We start from the raw sequence: 22276 nt of genomic DNA on the forward strand, positions 1-22276 counted from the left end.
TCTCATTCCCCAAGTTCTCCTTTTAAGCTTTTTGTTAGTTCATTGTGTTATCTATCACCCACCTCAGACAACCATGAAATTAAACAATTGCTTGTAACTCTTTTTGACAAATGCCCATAAGGAGAAACTGGGTGAGTTCTGACTCAGGTCAAACAAATACACCCTTTCCAGTGAGATCTTCCAGAGAACTACCAGACATGTCAAGTAATGACAATTCTTTGAGAATGGGGCTTTGAAGTAGCTCCAACCCCATAATACCTCCTCCAGTGGGTGCCAGGATGCTGGTTTTTACCATGATTTGGGACTATTAGCTTTCAAGCATACTCTGAAGCTGGAGAGTGGGGATGGAACAAGGCAAGTTAAAATGCTGCAAAGCTTGTGTTCTTGTTGACTTTCATTCGTTTTTCTTGAATAAATGCTCCCCAGATTTCTGCTAGACTGTTTAATTTCCAGAGTTCTGAAAAAGTTGATTCTAACCATTTTTTTTTTTTTCGCCAGTTTTTCATTGCTTTTATGGAGGAGAGGATCTTCAGAGATCCTTACTCTGCCTTTTTCCTCATTTGGTTTTAATTTGCATTTCCATAATGACTAATAATATTGAGCATCTTTTCATGTGCTTATGTGCCATTCTTATATTTTTTGATGAAATGTCTGCTCAAATCTGTTTTCATTTTTTACAAATTAGGTTATATGTCTTCTTGCTAATGAGTTCTGAGACTGTTTTGTGTATTTTGTACACAAATTCTTTATCAGATATATGTTTAGCCAACATTTTCTTCCAGTCTGCAGAATATATTTTCAATTTTTGTAATGGTATCTTTCAAAAGCAATTACATTTTTTGGATGAATCTACATTTATAAATTTTTCCCTTTTATGGTTCATGTTTTGTGTCCTTTCTAAGAAATCCTTCCTTAACCCAAGGTCACAAGATTTTATACTAGAAGGCTTATAACTTTACTTTTATGTTTAGGCTTATGATCCATTTTGAGTTCATTTTTTGTGTATGTATATCCACTTGTTCTTGCACCATTTGTTGGAAGGCTATCCTGTCCCTCACTGAATCACCTTGACACCTTTGTCAAAAATCAATTTACCATATATTGTGGGTCTATTTATGGATTATTTATTCTGTCCCATTGTTTAATATGTCTCTCCCTACATCATTATCACACTGTTTGATTACTGTAGTGTCACAGTAAGTCTTGAAGTTGTATGGTTTAAGTCCTCCAGTTTTCTTCTTTGAAAAGTTGTATATTTAACTGCCTGCAGTATTTCAAAGTAGTTGTGGATTTTATCCTCCAAACAGCAGTGCATTCAAGTTCCAGTTTCTCCACAAACTTGTCAACATTTGGATTGCCTATCTTTTTTTAATTTCAGGATTCTAATGGGTATGAAGTGGTACCTCACTGTAATTTTAATTCGCCTTCCCTTGATAACTAATGATTTACAGTACCTTTTCATTTGCTTTTTGGCCATTCATATGTCTTCTTTTGTGAAGTTTCTTTAATTGGGATTTTTGTTTTTGTACTATTGATTTATTTTTATACACACAGTCACACACATATTAATCCATCTTCTCACAGTCTATGACTTGTTTTTTCATTTTCTTGATTGTGTCTTTTGATGAGCATTAAGTTTTTAACTTTGATGAAGTCCATTTGATCTTTTATCTTTTACAGTTAGTGCTTTATGTTTTGTATCTAAAAAAGCTTTGACTTCTCCAAGGTTGTGAATTATTTTCCTAAGTTTTCTTCTAGAAGCAGTAGAGTTTTATTTTTTATATTCAGATCTGTGATTCACTTTGAATTATATTTTTGACCATATAGAGGTTAATTTCTTTTTTTTCCCAGATGTTTATCCAGTTGTTCCAGTTTCAGTCTGTACTCTTTTTGAACTGCTTTGGTGATTCTTTGAAGGATAGTGAGCAGAGAAGGAATGTGATGTATTTTTTAAAAAATTAATTACTTAATTTATTTTTGGCTGCGTTGGGTCATTGTTGCTGCGCGCGGGCCCTCTCTGCGGTGAGCGGGGGCCGCTCCTCGTTGTGGTGCGCAGGCCTCTGTGGTGGCTTCTCCCGTTGCAGAGCATGGGCTCTAGGGTGCGTGGGCTTCAGTAGTTGTGGCTCACGGGCTTAGCCGCTCTGCGGCACGCGGGATCTTCCCGGACCACTGCTTTAGCCCGTGTCCCCTGCATTGGCAGGCGGATTCTTAACCACTGCACCACCAGGGAAGCCCGAATGTGATGTATTTACTGATGTGAGGGAAGTGGATGGGAAACAGTGGGGAGATCCATGAGGAGGCTACTGCAGCAGTCCAGACTTGATATGATAGTGGTCACAACCAAGGCAGCAGTAGCGAAGACAGAAGAACTAGAACTGTTTGCCTAGACTAATAGTGACTGATTTGTATTGATCCTGCATGCTTCCGACTTCTACCCATCTCTACAGTTTCAGCACACAGAAAGGGACAGCATAATATGTTAGACAATAATGAGTCAAGTGTCAGGAGTTTTTTGTTCAGGCTCTGCCACTGAGACTTAACTAATCTTGTGATTTCTCATTGAAACCTGTTTTCCTATTAAAAACTAGGTCATCAATGATGTCCTCTTCTACCCTAAAATTATGATTCTCTGCTGTTCTCTGAATACTCCAGGAAAGGTGGCCAATGAATTCCTGATGTCAGTAAACTCTTTGGTCCTTACCTTATTTGAGCTCTCTGTAAAGTGTAAACTTCATTAACTACTACTTTCTTCTTGAAACTCTCATCTTGCTGGGCTGCAATGCCTCCACTCTCCTGATTCTCCAGTTTTCTCTCGGGCCAGTTTTTCTCAGTCTCCATTAGTGCCTCCTCTCCCTTTGTTCAATTTCTAAATGTTGACTTCACCACAGTTCTTGCTTTGGCCATCTTCTAATTCTATATCTCTTTTGGGCTGTCTCACTTATATTCATGACTTCAGGTTATTGAGATGCTGTTGACTCACAGATTTCTGTCTCCAGGTAAGGGCTTTCTCTCTTGAATTCTAAACTTAGTCAGCTTTTACATGGTCATCTGTACTCGACTGTCTCCAAAGTCCAAAACTTCACTCATTAACATCTCCCCCTAAACCATCTTCCCTCTTTGATTCCCTGATGAATGACACTTAACCAACCTCTCAATTTCAGATGCCTGCGAGTCATCCTAGACTCCTCTCTCCTTGACTCTCCACACCCAATCCCCCAAACCCTTTTTTTCCTTTCCTTAATATCTTTCATGCTCCTGTCTAAATTGGAACACTTCAAGAATGAAGGGGGCACAGTTAGTAGTTAATCCAGGACAACTGGTATAAATCAGGACTGCTCTAGGCAAACAGAGGTTGTGATTAGCCTAGAGCTGAGACACAGGAAGAATTTCCAGAGTGGTATGAGAAAGCACATTTCTTTCGAAGAGCTGCAAGAATTGCAATCTGGCTAGTCTAGGGTGTGTGTGTGTTGGGGGTGGGGGGGAGTTAGAGTAGTAAGAGATGAAGCTGGAAAGGTAATTGCAATGTCAGGTTCTGGAGGTGTAAAATGTCTTTTACCTTTAGAATTAACCATGAGTGGTAGATGTTATTGGGAGCCTGCTTAGCATTCTTTTCCTCCCCTTCCTAACAACAGCCATTCCCATGTAACCACATGCTTCAAGAGAAGCTGATCCTACCCCAGCTCCACCGGTGGATTTAATTGGTCTAAAGGTCACAACTGTCCCTTTGCCAGGATTTGTTTCATGGGGCACATGACCCTACTCTAGCCAATGGTATACTAAGGGAATCTCTTGGAGGGTTTCCAAGGAAAGTTTTCTCATTCCTAACAGAAAAGCGAAAGAATTGCCATGTCTCGATGTCATGCCTGTAATGGCTGCAGCCATTTTATTTCCAAGTCTGAGGTTGAATCAGTTATTGATGGTAGAGTGAAGAGATGGAAAAAAAGCAGGATTCTGGATGACTGTGTGAGCTGCTAAGCAACCAATCCCTTCCCTACCTCTGGACTTCATTAAATATGAAGTGATACTTGCTTTATTACCTAAGTCCTTTTTTTTTTTTTTTTTTTTTTTTTTAAGTAGGTTGAATATGTTATTCTACCCAGGGATATTACTGCTCATCCAGAAAAAAGGCCTATTTATACTGAACGGGGGAAAAGCAAACACTGAGGCCATTTATTTGCTAACTGTGAACCCCTTGGGCAGAATGAACTTGAAGATTTAAAATTCTGTGTGGACTGCCTTGTCAAGTTTCAAACTTGCATGATCAATTTCTGCATTGATCTCTTATTGCTGATACATAGTTTTCTTGAATGTTCTGCATCAAAATGCCATAGACCTACACTCCCTAGCAGAGTATAGGGTGCCATCAAATTGTTATCATGTTATACCTAAGTCCTTTTTGAGTTGGAATTTTCTGTTACCAATAACAGAATAACCAATAATGCTCTGAGATTCTGAGAAACTTAAGGATGTGAGATAATGGCCTTGATTTTGTGAGAACTGGGGCAAGTGTGACCTGCCTGTCACTTCCTGTCTCTGTCACTTGTTTGACAACTATTGCTGCTATTTACTTGCCCTTGTATTGCTGTCTTTTTGTTATTTTTTGAATAACCAATAGTCTGGAAACTTTTTGAATCAAGGACAGAGGTAAAGCCTTTTACTTCTTTGTAGCCCCACAGCCTTTCACATAATCGACACGTTTCTGTTTATTTATTCCACTCACACAGATTCTTTCAGAAGATGACTAAAATGTTATCTCTAAATGGAGATAATAATTAGTCTCATCTTCACTGGCTTCCTCTTGAATGTGGAGGGAATTACTGGCTGAAAGAACAGGAATGTGGTGGCCATGTGGCCTATTGCCCCGGAGTACTATTTGGAGATCAGCCTGGCATGGAAATGACCAGATGTTTGAAGTTGAGCCACTGGTGAGTGAAAGAAATAAGTTAGCTGTCCTACTTCCCATTTGCATGGACAGTTTATGCATTGCAAAGCCACTGGTACCAATTATGTCACAAGGCTGCAATTGATCACTTAACCCCTTCCTAAACTTGGAGCTGGAAGACCCTGGAAGGTCAGTTAGACCTCCTGAGTGTGGGTACACTAGTGTCCATCTGTTACAGGCATTCCTGGGAGTGGTGGCTCAACTCAAGTCACTACCCAGGTACACAGGTGTTCCTGGATCTGATGGAGTCACCTGTAGAACATGAGGAATGGCCAGGTAAAGGTAACAAGCAGGGAAGTAGAGGGGTTTATTAGGCAGCTCTGAAGAAGCAGAGGAAAGATGATGGTCTAAAATTTGGGGTGTACCAAAAATCGGCATCTTACAGCTTAGTTGAAGACAGAAGCAGAGTCTCTTTCTTCCCTCCTCTTTTTCTTTGGACATTGATTATTTTTTTGAGGATATTAGTAATACATGTTTTTTGTGAAAAATTTGAGAAATGGAGGAATGTATAAGAAGAAAATAAAAATCACCTATACACTTACACCTATACTTAATGTTTCAGTATATATCCGTTTGGGTTTTTTCCCTAGTTGTGTGATCACTTATTCAGTCAACATTTCCACAAATATTTAATGCTTCTGTGTGTATCAAGTACCTTGCTAGGCACTGGGAATACAGTTGTGATGAATAATATGCATGATCTTTTACCTCATGAAACTTTGGGTCTAGCAGAAGTGACATACAACTGCACTAAGAGGGATTTAATCTCACATTCGGCAAACTCGACAAAGGACAAACCCTGAGTCTTTTGAGAGGATGGGGGTCCTAACCTAGCCTATGGTGCATCAGGGGGATCACCTAAGGAAAGGACCCTGAAACTGAGACCAGAATAGTGAGAAATTGCTGGCCAGAAAAGGCAGGCATGTGTTGAGCCAAGGAGATAAGGGCAGTGGGCAGGCAGGAAGCAGAAGGGAATGGGAAGACTCTTTATGGAGGGAACAGCTTTCCTGGGGTCCTGATGAGGAGAGAGTGACTAGGCGGGGGATTTGCGGAAGTTGGAGAGGGAAATAGGAGTCAGATCCTATGGGGCAAGTATCAGCACACTACTGTCCTTGGGCCAAATCCAGCACACCACCTACTTTTTAAAATGAAGTTTTATTGGAACAGAGACATGTGTACTCACTTATGTAATGTCTATGGTTGTTTTCATGCTCTGATGTCGAAAATGTATAGTTGCTACAAAGACTGAGTGACCTGAAAAGCCTAAAATGTTTACTATCTGGCATTTACAGAAAAGTGTGCTGACCTCTGCTTAAGGTCTTGCAGTTGGGCATGTGGTGAAATTTTTTAATCACAAATACAATGGGAAGGCTTTGAGAGGAAAGCAGGGAAGGAGCCTAGTCTGATTTCCTTTTAAAAGGAGAACTCTAGGCACAGTGGTGACCCTTTGCAGATACAGGGAACCTAAGAGTGTCCAGGAGAGAAGAGCTGGTGGTTTGGACTAGGGTCATGCCAAGTGGACACTGGCAAGTGCACACAGAGAGAAGTACATGCATACCTTGGAGACGTTGGGTGTTTGGTTCAAGTACACCACAATAAAGGGAGTATTGCTATAGAGAGTCACATGAATTTTTTGGTTTTCTAATGCATATAAAAGTTATGTTTACAGTATACTGTAGTCTAATGCATATACTAAGTATGCAGTAACATTATGTCAAGAAAACAATGTACATACCTTAATTAAAAATAGGTTATTTCTAAAAAATGCTAACCATCATCTGAGCCTTCAGCGAGTCATAGTCTTTTCCTGGAGGAGGGTCTTGCCTCAGTGTCAATGTTTGCTGACCGATCAGGGTGGTGGTTGCTGAAGGTTGAGGTGGCTGAGGCAATTTCTTAAAATAAGACGACAGTGAAGTTTGCTGCGTCAATTGACTCTTTCATGAATGATTCTCTGTAGCCTGCATGTAATGCTCTTTGATAGCATTTTACCCACAGTCGAGTGTCTTTCAAAATTAGAGTCTGTCCTCTCAAACCCTGTTGCTGCTTTATCAACTAAGTTAATGCAATATTCTAAATGTTTTGGTGTCATTTCACCCATCTTCACCAGGAGCAGATCCCATCTCAAGAAACCACTTTCTTTGCTTATCCATAAGAAGCAACTCCTCACCCATTAAATTTTTATCATGAGATTGCAGCAGTTCAGTCACATCTTCAGGCTCCAATTCAAATTCTAGTTCTCTTGCTATTTCTGCCACATCTGCAGTGACTCCCTCCACTGAAGACTTGAACCCCTCAAAGTCATCCATGAGGGTTGGAATCAACTTTTTCTAAACTCCTGTTAATGTTGATATTTTGACCTCATCCCATGAATCATGAGTGTTCTTAATGGCATCTAGAATGGTGAATCCTTCCAGGAAGTTTTCAATTTACTTTGCCCAGATCCATCAGAGGAATCTTTATTTATGGCAGCGATAGTGTTACGAAATGTGTTTCTTAAATAATAAAACTTGAGTGTTGAAATTCCTCCTTGATCCATGGGCTGCAGAATGGATGATGTGTTAACAGGCATGAAAATAACATTAATCTCATTGTACATCTCCATCAGAGCTCTTAGGTGCATTATCAATAAGCAGTAATATTTTGAAAGGAATTTTTTTTCCTGAGCAGTAGGTCTCAACAGTAGTATTAAAATAGTCAGTAAACCATGGTGTAAACAGATGTGCTGTCGTCTAGGCTTTGTTGTTTCATTTATAGAGTACAGGCAGAGTAGATTTAGCATAAGTCTTAAGGGTCCTAGGATTTTTGTAATGGTCATTGAGCATTGGTTTCAACCCAAAGTTACCAGCTGCGTTAGCCCCCAAGAGAGTCATCCTGTCCTTTAGAACTTTGAAGCCAGGCAATGACTTCTCGTCTCTAGCTATGTAAGTCCCAGATGGCATCTTCTTCCAGTATATCGAATATAAGGTTGTTTCATCTACATTGAAAGTCTATAGTTTAGTGCTGCTACCTTCGTTTATTATCTTAGCTAGATCTTCTGGATAACTTGCTGCAGCATTTACATCAGCATTTGTTGCTTCACCTTTCACTTTGATGTTATAGAGATGGCTTCTTTCCTTAAACCTCATGAACCAACCTCTGCTAGCTTCAAATTTTCCTTCTGCAGCTTCCTTACCTCTGTTAGCCTTCATAGAATTGAAGAGAATTAGGGCCTTGCTCTGGATTGGGCTTTGGCTTAAGGGAATATTGTGGATGGTTTGATCTTTCCAGATCACTAAGACTTCCTCCATATCAACAATGATTCTGGTTTGCTTTCTTATCATTTGTGTGTTCACTGGAATAGTGCATTTAATTTTCGTCAAGAACTTTTCCTTTGCATTGACAGCTTGGGCTAAGTGTTTGGCACAAGAGGCGTAGCTTTTGGCCTATCTTGGTTTTCGACACACCTTCTTCACTAAGCTTCACTTCTTTGTTTCTAGCTTTAGATTTAACGTGAGAGATGTGTGACTCTTCCTTTCACTTGAACACTTAGAGGCCATTGTAGGGTTATTAATTGGCCTAATTTCAATATTATTGTGTCTCAGGGAATAGGGAGGCCCAAGGAGAAGGAGAGAGATGGGGAAATAGCCGGTCAATGGAGCAGTCAGAACACACTGCATTTATCAAGTTTGCAGTCTCATGTGGGTGTGGTTCATGGTGCCCCAAAACAATTACAACAGTGACATCAAAGATCACTGATTACAGATCACCGTGACAAATATAATAATAATGAAAAAGTGTGAAATATTTTGAGAATTGACAAAATGTGATACAGAGACATGAAGTGAGTGAATACCTTTGGAAAACTGGCCCTGATAGACTTGCCCCATGAAGGGATGCCACAAACCTTCAGTTGGTAAAAAATGCACTAAAGTAAAACATTTTTTCTCATCTGTAGATGGATTTGAGATCTCTTTTAGGAGTTGTGTGGGACAGGGCTTGGTGAATGACTTGGATAGGGGAGCTAAGGAGAGAGAGGCATCCAAGACCATTCCCAGATTTCTACCTGGTGCACCTCGTTGGATGAGGGTGTCATCAACTGGGTAGGGAGCACTGGAGCAGAAGCAGGATTGAGAGGGAAAGGCATGAGATTTGAGCCAGCACCTGCCTCGTTTACCACAGTGGGTGACTATAACTCATCCCTGTTGTTTGACATGCAGATTATTTGTATTATTTTCTTTAAGAAATAATTTTGTGATAACCTCATTTGTGCATATCTCTGATTATTTCCTTAGGATACAATTCTATAAGCAGAATGGTTGGATAAAAGGCGATGCACATTTTTAAGCTCTTTGATCTGTATTACTTAATTGCTCTCCAGAAATGTCATTTTAATTTATACTTCTACCCATCTGTGTGGCTGAGGCCAGTTTTGGTCAGTAGGCACCAAATTGCCCAGAGTTCAGCGTCAGAATCTGTCCTATGACTTAAAAAAAAAATCTCTATTGCTTCCAGCTCAAGGTATTACTGCTTGAAAAAATTTCCATGTTTGAAGGGATTTTTGTAGTGCTGGCCTATTAGTTGAACTTTCTGTGGCAGAATAAGAGCTGTGGTTGACATCCAAGGTAGGAATCCTGGCACATGAACCTTTCCTGTTTCACCTCTCCTTGGTGTGATAAAAGTTAAGTTACAACCTGAGTCACTTTATACCCCTAGTATTTGTTAGCTGGTGTTCTGGGCCACATCTCCTGCCTCCAAAGAGGCTTTTGTTTTATGTGGCACTTCCATCTCCTGCCAAGCTCAACAGCCTTTATCCAGCCTAGCAGTTTCAGCTGCCACTCAGTAGCAGCTGGACTAAAGAAAACTTTTGGGACAAGGAGCAGGTTTATAGCATCAAGGAAGCTTTCTGGGATCATAATGTAGCAAAGTGGGAGGTCTGGCTTTGGAGCCAGGTAGCCCTGGACAGGAACCCCAGAATCACCTATTACTGGTTGTCTACCTTGAGAGGCCACATGACTATTCTGACTTCACTTTCTCATCCGTAAAATGGACTTTTAGTAGCTAGCTCCTGAATTTTTGTGAGGGGTAGCAATAAAGCCGGTCAGGTACTGAGTCCAGTGCCTGGCCCTGAATGGGATAAATGATACTTTCTTAAAAAATAAAGCAGGACTGGTGGTGTCTGCGGAGTTTGAGGGGGCCGCTCAGCTCCCTAAACTCTGAAACTGTAAAATCTCTTAACGCACCAAATCAATCACAGTTCCTTTTTTAAGATTGAGGAATAATGTCTGAGAAGGGAGAAATGATAAGTGAGGTTAATTTTCCAATCCCTGGTCAGCTCCTAAACAGAAGTAAGATAATCATGGATAAAGTGCAGTGCAGGACCTGTCTTCCCCAGATGTCTTTCTCACCAGCTGGATGTACCACCTGAAATTCCTACTGCATATTTAGGTTAAAATGTTACTCTTGTTAAAATCCAGATATCTTTTACGGGAGGTGAAAGATGAACTGGATGTAAGCCCTGACACTTATTAGCGTGTGACCTTGGGCAAGTTACTTCATGTCTCTGTGCCTCAGTGCCAGCATCTGTAACAATGGGAATAATAATAGGGTTTGGGGAGGAATAGATAAGATAATGCCTGGGACATAAGTGCTCAATAAAAGTTAACTATTGGTAGAAGCTATTACTAAACTCTGAGAAGATGAGGAGGGTGATGAATGACTCTACTGGGAATATATTTAAGTTGCTTTCTCTTTCATGTAGGTCAGTCTTCATAGGCTTTCCAAAGTAGTCACTGTTTACCATTCCTGTTTCACCTAGGAGGGCAACAAGTCACAAAGAGATTAATTGGACCTGAGTCACATAGCTTCTGCAAGATGCCCTCAAGAAACAGGATATAATGCCCACCCCCTTTCAGCTGTGATCCTAATAATCCTCCCAAATAACTTTTCAGCCTTCCCAAGAGAGGGCTAGAGGTGGTAGCCCTTGAAATCCACCTGGGCCCCTTTCTAAGACAGTCTGTATTGGAGAGCTTCCAAATGCTGTCCCTTTTGGAGGAAGACAGGGCCCTTGGCTTGCAGAGCAAACTGCAAAAGCAAGGTCAGATCCTGAACCCAGAGGCCATAGAGATTTTACATCTCAGCTCCTATGGCTATGACTTGGCATTTAGAGATGAAAAATCATCTCCAAAACTACGTAGGTGACCTATTTACAGATTATTGATCCCATTGTGTACTATGGCCAAATCCATTTCTGGCCTCACTCCTGGTAATGTGGGGGAAAATACCATGGCTGCTGTGTCTTGGGTACATTTCCATCTGCCAGGCATTCTCTTGGTTCCCAGGGGCAGTGAGTCAACAGTCTGTCAATACTATGGATTTAGTGTCTTGATATGGGTTCCGGTGTGAGAGTTTTTATAATGCTTTACACACTTTCACCTGCACTGGCCACAATTATGATATCAAACCCAGAGGCCAGACACAGAAGTCTTCACTCTCCTCCAGCTCTAGATCTTCTGCCTGATGGAGTCAGGGTATCCTTATTTCATTCAACAGGTAGTTTATGAGTGCCTACTCTGTACCCAGCACTGTCCCAGAATAGAAGAAAGGAAGTCTTCAGAAAATTTTGTGTAATTCAGATGAAACTGAGCTCAGACAATAATAATTATAATATCTCCTATTTATTAAGTACTTACTTTGTGCTGTCCACTGTGCTGGGAACATTAGAGTTCATCCTCCCCAAAGCCCTCAGTTGTATGTCTACTGTCATTCCCATTTTACTCTTAATGAAAATAAAACAGGTTAAAAAGCTGGCCCCAGATAGCACAGCTGGGTAAGTGGTGGAATTGGATTTCAAACCCACTACAATTGATTCTTGTTATTTATGATGGTTATATTCTATAAAGTCTCCACAGTGAGTTAGTGAATACTGAACCGTTGCTTTTAGGGGAAATACAGGGGTAGGGTCCTCTTGTTGTCCCACACCAGCTGTAAATGTGTGTGTTGGGTGACTCAAATTGGTCACTGCTTTGCACATGTCTGTAAACGACTGCAGAGTGCCATGAGTATTGATTTTGGAGTTATAAATGAATTTTAGCAAGCTGGAAAATTCAAAAATATGGAATCTGTTAATAATGAGGATTGGCTGTAATCTTATTCCAGGGCATCTTTCTGCTCTTCTTCACACTTTACACTGCTGTGGTTGGCAGCCCCTAAGATAACCCCCCAGTGATTCTCACCTTCTGGCTTTCATGCCCTTGGTAATCCCCTACCCTTGAGAGTGTCCTAGACCTAATGATTGATTTCTAATAAATAGAATGTGGCTTAAGGTAATAAGATGTCACTTTCAAGATTCAATTACAAAAAGACTGTGGCTTCCGTCTTGGAAATTCTCCCTCACTCTCTTGTTTGCTCTGTGGGAAGCCAGATACCATGGTATGAGCTGCCCTATAGAGAGGCTAACATGGCAAGGAATTGATAGTTCCAGCAGAGAAATGAGACCCTTGATACAGCAAAGAACCAATTCCTGAGTGAGCAGATCCCTCCCCAGTCAAGCTTCAGATGAGACTGTAGCCCTGGCCAACATGTTAATTGTAGCCTTGTAAGAAATCTGAGTATCAGAGGCAATAAGGTAAGACAATTTTTAAAATATTTTAAAATGTTGTATTAAGCCACTAAGTTTTAGGGTAATTTGTTACATAGCAAAAGGTAACTAATGCAACCAACTACTTGTAAGCTAGATTTGTTATATTGCATAGCATTACCTACTATGAGCTAAGTTCTTTATATGCTCTATTGTATTTGATCTTCACAGTGACCTGGTAAGTGACTAATGCTACTCTCATTTTATAAATAAAAGCAACTGTCCATCAGAAGGGTTGGGTAACTTGTCCAACAGCTAAAGGTGTAACAGGTTTTTGACCTCAGATCTGATGAACCCCAAGCTAGATTTAATTTGCATAATACTGTGGAGCTGACATTGGAATGCAGACCTCCTGACTTCATTTTTTCCACTTATTTGTCATAGAAACAACGACCAGGTCCATCAACCCACAGTCTAAATAAAGTTAAGATGAAACTGAACAAGACTGGGGGTGAAACACAGTGATACTACTCAGTGTCTGCCACTACTCCTTCCTAATCTTCATCTACTGAAAAATCCCTTTGAGCCAAGGACTGTGTCATTGTTACTCCTTACAAAGTCACCAAGCCTGGAATCTAGCTGTATTAGTCTGCTGGGGTTGCCATAACAAAATACCACAGAATGAGTGGCTTCAGCAGCAGAAATTTATTTTCTCACAGTTCTGGAGGCTGTAATTCCAAAATCAAGGCACCAACATGGTTGGTTTCTGGTGAGGTCTCTCTTCATGGCTTGTAGACAGCCACTTTCTCGCTGTGTCCTCACATGGCCTTTCCTCTGTGCAGGCATGGAGAGAGCAAGCTCTGGTGTCTCCTCCTCTTATAAGGACACGAACCCTATTAGATCAGAATAATTACCTCCCTCCCTAAAGGCCCTGTCTCCAGTACCTCACACTGGGGTTAGGGCTTCACATACGAATTTGGTTGGGGTAGGGGACATAATTCATTTCATAACACTAATCAACACTTGTTTAGTGTTCATATAATGACCATTATGTCCAAAGGTAGAGGTTAAGAATGCGATTCCCAGAGCATGAGCCTGAACCCTGATGCTGAAAGGAACCAAGGGTATGTCCAGCAATCCAATCAACTCCTTACCTCTCAAGTCCTTTGTCCCTAACAGATGCATAAAGGCCATAACCCCTGCATGGAATGCCTGTACTTAGGGTATGTTTAGCATTAGTAAATAGCCCAACGATTCCAACATCCTCATTTTACAAATGAGGACGCTGAAGCTCAGAAAGATACAATGACCTGCCCAGGGTCATAGAGCTGGTTAATGGCAGGGGCAGGACTGAGTCTAAGTGTTCTGGCTCCCAGCTTTGTGCTTCTTCCCTTTGGCCAGACTGGGAGATGGGTGTCCTGAGAAACCCTTAAAAGGAGAATACTGACCAATCTCCTGGAAGTGGGTGGTGTACCGTGTGGAGGGGACTGTGGACGGTGTCGGAGGAATGCACTTACATCTGGGTTGGGGGAGTGTGTTTTGTGTGGAGTGTGTGGCGTGTGTATGAGACGTGGGATATGTGTTGCATGTGGAGGGGGCATGTGGAATGTGTAGGAGTGTCTGGGGAGGTGGAGTGCTTGCAGGTGTAGAGGCTATGTAGTGGGTTTGTGTGTGTCACGGGTAGTAAGCGTGGGGTATGTTATGCTTGTGTGTGCAGGCACATGTATGTGTGGTCTGTGGTGTGTGTGGAGTGTTGGTGGGCGGCACAAGTCAGCTCAGCCTGCACTTTTGTCTTCCTCATTATTCAGTGTCTTCTCTTGGGCCCCCTCTTCTGGCATAAAAGCCCCTCTTGCAACCCACAAGGATAGGGATTGGCAAACTTCTTCTGAAAAGGACCAGACAGTAAATATTTTAGGCTCTGTGCACCATATGGTCTTTGTCACAACTATCCAGCTCTTCCATTTTAGCTTGAAAGTAGCCATAGACAAAATGTAAACACGTGGGGTGTCTGTGTTCCAATAAAACTTTATTTACAAACAGATAGGCTGGATTTGACCTAAGGGATACAGTTTGCAGAACCCTAGAATTAGAGTGCTTCCTTTGTCCCTGACAAACACCCTCACACACATGTCCCCATCATCCCCTTATCTCACTTCACCAAGTTCTCAGATTCCAAACCCAGGACTCCTCATGGCTCTGTCAGCGACCCTTCCTTCTGGCTGTGAGCCTCAATGTCAACACCACCGCCGCCGCCAACACTGTCATTATCCTGCTCCTTTCAAGCACTGTACTTGTCACCTTGCAGGCATTATTACATTAATCCCTTCAAAAATACCAAGAGGTAAGTATCACTCCCCATCTAACAGATGAGTGGACTGAGGCTTAGAGAGTTAAGTAACTTGTCCAAGGTTACTGTAACTACTTAGTGACAGATTTGGACCTGGCTCTCCTGAGTTATAAATCCCAAGCTCTCAATAAATTCTCCACTAGCTCTTAATAGATGGTTTTATTCTAGCACAATGAGAAAAATCACCAAAGTGAAAAAGAACATAAAGTAACAAGTTGAATCTCTTGATCTCAGTTGTAGGCTTAGGGATCTAGAGCCGTGATCACGAGGCTAGTGGTCACCTGAAGGGTCAGCATCAGACTCTCTTGGGGAGATTGTTAACATGCACACACATTCCTGGGTTGAGCCCTCAGAGATTTTGATTTCATAGACACAGGATGTGGCCTAGGAATCTGCCTTTAGACCAGAACCCACGGTGATTCTGGTCTAGGTATCCTAGGTCCAGTGGGAGGCGTCACAACTTCTGAGATCCTGCTAGAAAACCCTGTAATCAGAGTGTTGTAACTGAGATGCTTTGAGATGTCCATCTCTGGGTCTCTGGTCCTGTTGAACGACTCAGTGGCAGCACAGTTTTTGCTGATATACTGCTGATAATGACCTAATGTTACACCCTTAGCATAACTGTTCCGCTTGGAGTCTAGCCCTAGGAGGACAAGAGACGAAAGGTCTGTTGTTCTTTTTTCCATTCCTGTGTCCTCTAGACCAATTCCTGGCATGTCTATGCATACCAAATGAGTTAATTTTATCAGAAATCTTTAATACCTTAATGTGGACATGTCTAGCTGCACTGTGGCTTCGGAGGGGGAAAAAGGGGATCATCTGCATTTGAACCTTCTATAATATCACTAATACAAATAAGTAAGGGGTGACTCTACTTAGCACACAGAAGTTTGGCATTTATGGGAATGTGGAGGTTAATGCAGATTTTGAACAAATGATTTTTTTTCCTGCTTGGTGATTTAAGCACTCACATCTGTCTCCTTACAGCAGCATCTTAGCTACAGCGTGAGGCAGTGAGAGCTCTGTTTTGGAAGGTGGTCCTATCCTTTCAAGTTGACAACTTGCTTGCCTTTTGGTCAATCCCCAGTGGCCTGCTCCAGGCCCATTCTTTGCAGAGGTGTCCCACTCTCCCCATGAATGAGAAATGATCGTGCCATTGCAGTCTTGCAGGTGCTGTGCATCATTCTGAGTAAGTGCAGGGCTCCTTGGCTTCCACTTCAAGCATGCCGTGAGTGCTCAGTTGGGACCACTGGCTTTCTCCTGCCTGACTTCTCATCTAGTGGATATTGCTTGTGTAGGGGTGGTGGACAGTGAGCTGTGTCCTGTAGTTTCGTGAAGATACTTGTTCTAATCAAATATTTCAAGGTCCAGAGTTCCGAATCGCATTGCCATATGTGCTATGCGAAGAAATGATGTAAGTGTGTGTGTGTGTGTAAAACAGATCAGGTCTATCTCCTCATCTGTTAGAATAACAGAAAACAGCTCAGGCAGAAACAGGAAACAGAGGTCAAGAGGTCCCATTTGTGACACAGAATAACCTGTGCCTTAGGGTATTTCATGTAATGACTTTAAATCACAGTACCTAGGAGCACAAATGCTGGGTGAATCTTGGCTCCACCACTCACTGCTCTGTGGTCTTGGCCACCTGCCATAACCTTGCTAAGTCTCAGTCTCCTTATCTGTAAAATGAAAGTAATAAAAGTGCTTCCCTCATTGGGTTGTTGCAAAGAAGAAATGAAACAGTATTTGTAAAAGTGATTACATGCCTGGCATGCAGTAGGTGCTCAGTAAATGGTAGCTTTCTATTCATTGGATTTTCATTCACAAAACATTTATGGGCTGCCTTTTATGCACCAAGTACTGTTTTTAGGTACTGAGGCTAAAGCAGTGAACAAACAGATAGGAATCCCTGCCTTTGTGCCTAAAGGGTCAGACAAGTAAATGGAACTTACATGGTAATAAGGGCTATCACAAGCACAAAGCAGGGGAGGGTGCTGTGGAATGGTAGGGTGGGCTCGGCTCATTTTCCTGACCTCCCACCTGGGAGCTGTGTGAGGACTGCAGTGTGGGATACAAGGAAAGGCTTGGGAGTATTGGCAGGTTGTGATGACTGGAGAATTCTTGGATAGGAGGCATAAAGAGATTAGTTCTGACCTGACAGTGTTGAGGCAGAGAGCATTCGGGGACGAGATGGGGGTGACGGTCTTTCAGGAGCACACAGAATTCTGGGGCCCTCTCTTTATCCCTACGATTAGTTAGTGGAGGCTAGGGAATCGGTGCTTTTATATGCCATGATTATTATCTTAGCTATAAAAGTTTCCTAGCTTGGGATCAATGGATGGGGTGAAAGGGGCTTCTGGAAGTCCAGAAGTTTTATGCAAAATAATGTACATTTGTGCAGGGAGAAAGTTCATAAATTTAATGTCATACTCAAAGGGGTCTGTGACCAAAACAGGGTTGGAACTGCTTGTCTCCATGATTCGTAGGAAGGATGAGCACACCAGACAGTGCCAGTTTATGGCTGAGGTCCTCACATAACTGTGAACAGTGCTTCCTTTCACTCTCCAAGCTGTCTAGATGACTTTTTGGTCTTCCAAGCTTTCAGGCCCCTACCTTACTTCTTTGTCTGACATACGTCTACATCTCTCAGATGACTTTCAGCCCTGGATTGAAAAGAAGAGACTAGAACTCTGTTCAAGTAGGGTGTTGGGGTTACTAGTTATACCGCTCAGTAACTGCCTAGGCTGATGTCCCCAGGTACCACCTGCTTGGAGAGGAAAGAACATGAGCGGCTCTAGTTTAGGGACCAGCGGTAAGCTTTCAGAGGACTCCTTCCAACGTCGTGGAGAGTGTGTTTCTGCTCTTTTCCTTAAGGCCCCTCTCCCTTGCTTCCTCATTCGCCACAGATTGTGATAACCTGACGTGCCGATTCAGGCAGTAGACAGGAGGAAGCAAAAAATCCAAAGCACCTTATAATCAACAAGATAGATGATTAGAGCTGACAGCCCCTAACACTGGGGACTTAGGTGGAGAAAATCCCCAATCTCTTTCCACTGAACTGAGCTTGAGATATGTGTCTGCATGTCCGAGGGGCTTAGCTACAAGGGTGGCTGTAATATCCTTCCCTTAAGGCACTAAAAACATCTGAATTTTGCTTCCTAATCACTAAAACAAACAGAAGTAAAGGGAAAGTAAGTGTTGAACAGCATAAAGAACCAACAGAATTAAATATAGTTGAATGAGTTAATTTTAGAATGCCCACCCCCTGATTTTCTACCACTTATTTATTTATTTATTTTTCTCTTTGGTCTGTTTATGAGTTTACCATTTTCTCTGCACAAGAAAAATTTTGGCTAATGACTTTGAACTCCTTTGGGTCTTCTAACCTTGGAGAGCCAGGAAATAGAGTTGGGTTCAGGATAGAGGGAGAGGAAGAATAAAAGATCAAGAAACTGGGAATCAGAGTGTCCATTGAGACACATACTCCAGCCTCATTTCTCTTTGTCATTTTTGGGGGGCTTGCTGCTTAGGTTTGGAGGTCTAAGGCCTTCTGTGAATAACATTACATTTGCTCCATGGTTTTGGTGTAATAAGTGGAAAACACCTGAGGTATGCTTTCCAAATGACTCCTATTTCTTATAAAATTATTGAACGTAACAAAAGATTATCCAATATGAACTATCTGATTTAAACCAAACCTTCCTCTTAAGGTGCACCGTCACATAGGCACATACACATTCCTTTGAGACAGGGGGAGGCCACAGTACCCCAGCCTTTCCATGGGAGCTTGCTACGGTCCATGTGAGGGTGGATTGAAGCTCTCTTTCCAGCAGTCACCTAGCCTAGCACTGGGGATTGGATCTAGGGTGAGGTCCAGAGTCCCCAGGCAGAGACAGGACCCTCAAGCGCCAGGAGAGCATCAGGACAGCATGAGCCCTGCATGGGGAGCAAGTGTCGTGGCGCTATGGAAGCTCAGGGTTCTCATACTTGGTACACCCTACTAGTTTGGCTAGTATACATGCTGGCTCCATCAGTTCCACCTGTCAAGCTGTAAAGGCACAGACTTTACATTTATGCAAATCAGGCAACTCTAATGTGTATATCCTGGTAGTACATGGTGGCCCTCCTGGCAACATTGGTATGATAAGGTATTACATGACTTTGAGTCATAATTTAACATATACACCGTACTTTGAAAAGGCCATGGTTCATGTTCGGTCTGCAGGCATAGTTATTTGTTGTTGTGTAGTTTTTGCCCTGAGAGTGTTTGGGGTTTTTTGTTTTGTTTTGTTTTTTTGTTTTAATCTTTATTGGAGTATAATTGCTTCACAATGTTGTGTTAGTTTCTGCTTTACAACAAAGTAAATCTGCTATATGTATACATATGTCCCCGTATCCCCTCCCTCTTGAGCCTCCCTCCCACCCTCCCTACCCCACCCCCCTAGGTCATCACAAAGCATTGAGCTGATCTCCCTGGGCTATGCAGCAGCTTCCCACTAGCCATCCATTTTACATTTGGATGATGCTCTCTCACTTCGTCCCAGCGTCCCCTTCCCCCGCTGTGCCCTCAAGTCCGTTCTCTCTGTCTGTGTCTTTATTCCTGCCCTGCCACCAGGTCCATCAGTACCATTTTTCTAGATTCCATATATATGAGTTAGCATACGGTATTTGTTCTTCTCTTTCTGACTTACTTCACTCTGTATGACAGCCTCTACGTCCATCCACCTCACAACAGATAACTCAGTTTCGTTCCTTTTTATGGCTGAGTAATATTCCACTGTATATATGTGCCACATCTTCTTTATGCATTCATCTGTCGATGGACACTTAGGTTGCTTCCATGTCCTGGCTATTGTAAATAGAGCTGCAGTGAACATTGTGGTACATGACTCTTTTTGACCTATGGTTTTCTCAGGGTATATGCCCAGTGATGGGATTGCTGGGTCATATGATAGTTCTATTTTTACTTTTTTAAGGAACCTCCATACTGCTCTCCATAGTGGCTGTATCAATTTACATTCCCACCAACAGTGCAGGAGGGTTCCCTTTTCTCCACGCCCTTTCCAGCATTTATTGTTTCTAGAGTTTTTGATGATGGCCATTCTGACTCGTGTGAGGTGATACCTCATTGTGGTTTTGATTTGCATTTCTCTAATGATCAGCGACGTTGAGCATCTTTTCATGTGTTTGTTGGCAATCTGTATGTCTTCTTTGGAGAAATGTCTATTTAGGTCTTCTGCCCATTTTTGGATTGGGTTGTTTGTTTTTTTTATATTGAACTGCATGAGCTGCTTATATATTTTGGAGATTAATCCTTTGTCAGTTGCTTCATTTGCAAATATTTTCTCCCATTCTGTTTGGGTTTTTATTGTTGTGGTTGTTGTTGTTTTTGACACTCACATTTTAAAGCAGTGAGATTTCACATGATGATCTGACTTTTGTTGTTTGTTTCTTTTATCACAAGATCTAGTTTCCCTAAGTCCTTATTAGCAGCAGCCAAACAGGAGCAGCCATTTGCTCTCCATTTAGCCCTCCATTTAGCCCCCATTTCTGCCTGGCACAGTTCTCTGTCCTTGCAGCCTTGTCACTCAGCCACCTTGATTTGGAAGCCCCTGTTCTTCTCCTTGGTAAATTTGGTGGCCCCTAAGTCCCCTCCTGTAGAGTCTGGCTGGTCCAGACTGGTGATATCCAAGGCTCTATCTAAGGAAGAAACTTCCCAAGGACCATCTCAACTCTTCCCAGACAGTAGATCTGTACTGGTGGCTGCCGTCTACAGACCTTGGCACACTGGGAATGAAGTAGACCAGGGATGAAGATCCAGGTTCTCTGATCCTTGGCCCAGACTATTCTCTGCTCCTTTTTATCTTGTTATCATTTTGAGTGTGTTACCTTGGTGTGACATCTATTTCTCCCCCTCCCAGTGGAGGCCCCTTAGTATGTTTTCACTCTCCCAGCGAGTCAGTGGTCATGAATTTCACAAGTGCTGCAAATGTGAATTGTCTGGGTTGCATCTCCCAGTTGGAGTCTATGGCAGTCAATATTTTCCCAGGATGTTATCTCTCAGCAAGACTGAAGCCAAAAAGTGGCAAGCAGGCAATCAACAAGTATTTATTAGTCCCCTGATCTTTATTCCACTTTCTGAAGAAGTATTACATTTAATTCCTATTAGAGCAGGTGACAGACATCTGCTTAAGTAAAGGGGGAACTTATTGGCTCCAGAAATCCAAGCATGAATATCAAGTCATGGGAAGGGCAGGGTCACAGCTGGGCCTTGGAAAAACTAGAAGCAGAAACTCAGCAATACAGGACTCTTTGTTCGGTCCTCGCATCTACTATGCCCTGCATTGGCGTCGTTCTCAACATGGTAGAAAAATGTCCACCAATGTTTCCTAATTTTACACTTTCTGCTTCTGTCACTGGGGAATGACTTCCTCATTGTGAGTTCTCCAGAGCCTATGAAAATTCTCTAATTGGTCTAACCTAGGTCAGGTGCCTGTCCCTGAACCAATCAGCCATGGCGTGGGTGGGGAAGGAGGGAGGTACTCATTCAATGTGAACCAGTCAGCTGTGACCTGGGATGGCTTCTGTTGTACTAAGAAGATAGCTTCCCCTTGTGGAAGGGGGTAAAAGTGCAGAGCATAGTCCCAGAAAAGGAGGGAGGGAAAGCCTTGGAATACTGTCTTAATCTGCTGGTGTTGCCATAATGAAATATCATAAACTGGGTGGCTTAAACAACTTACATTTATTTCTCATGGTTCTAGAGGCTGGAAGTCTGAGATCACGGTGCTGGCATGGTTGAGTTTGGGTGAGAGCTTTCTTACTTAATTGCACATAGCCACCTTATCTCCGTGTCCTCACTTGACTTTTTCATTGTGCGATAGCCCAGGAGGGGAGTGAGAGAGAGCACTAGCTCTCCAGTGTCTCTTCTTATAACGGTACTAATCCCATCATGAGGACCCCACCCTCATAACCTCATCTAACTCTAATTACCTCCCAAAGTCTCCATCTCCAAATACCATCACATTGGGAGTCAGGGTTTAAACATATGAATTTGGGAGGGCACAAACATTCAGTCCATAACAAAGAGTAAACATTGCCTCCAGTGTATCTGCCCACAGGATCTTACAATTGAGTAGGGGGTTAAGATTTATGTATGGAAGCATTGGTGATAAAAGACTGCGCTGCATATAGCTGATGTGTCATTGATTATTTGGAGGAGGCATGTGAAGAGGGCGCTCATGTAATCAAGGATGACAGCACACACAGTGCTGGCTTTCTCAAATTGGGATCTTGGGATAGAAGGAGCTTGAATTAAAGCTGATCATTTTTCCTGGTGCCTCAGTTTTACTCAGAATTGGGTGTGGGAGGAGTACATTAAATCCAACATACAACACAGATACGTTATAAAGGATAATATGAAATTTGTATAACC

Source organism: Eschrichtius robustus, chromosome 2 (assembly GCF_028021215.1).
Source record: "Eschrichtius robustus isolate mEscRob2 chromosome 2, mEscRob2.pri, whole genome shotgun sequence".
Classification (NCBI taxonomy): Eukaryota; Metazoa; Chordata; class Mammalia; order Artiodactyla; family Eschrichtiidae; genus Eschrichtius; species Eschrichtius robustus.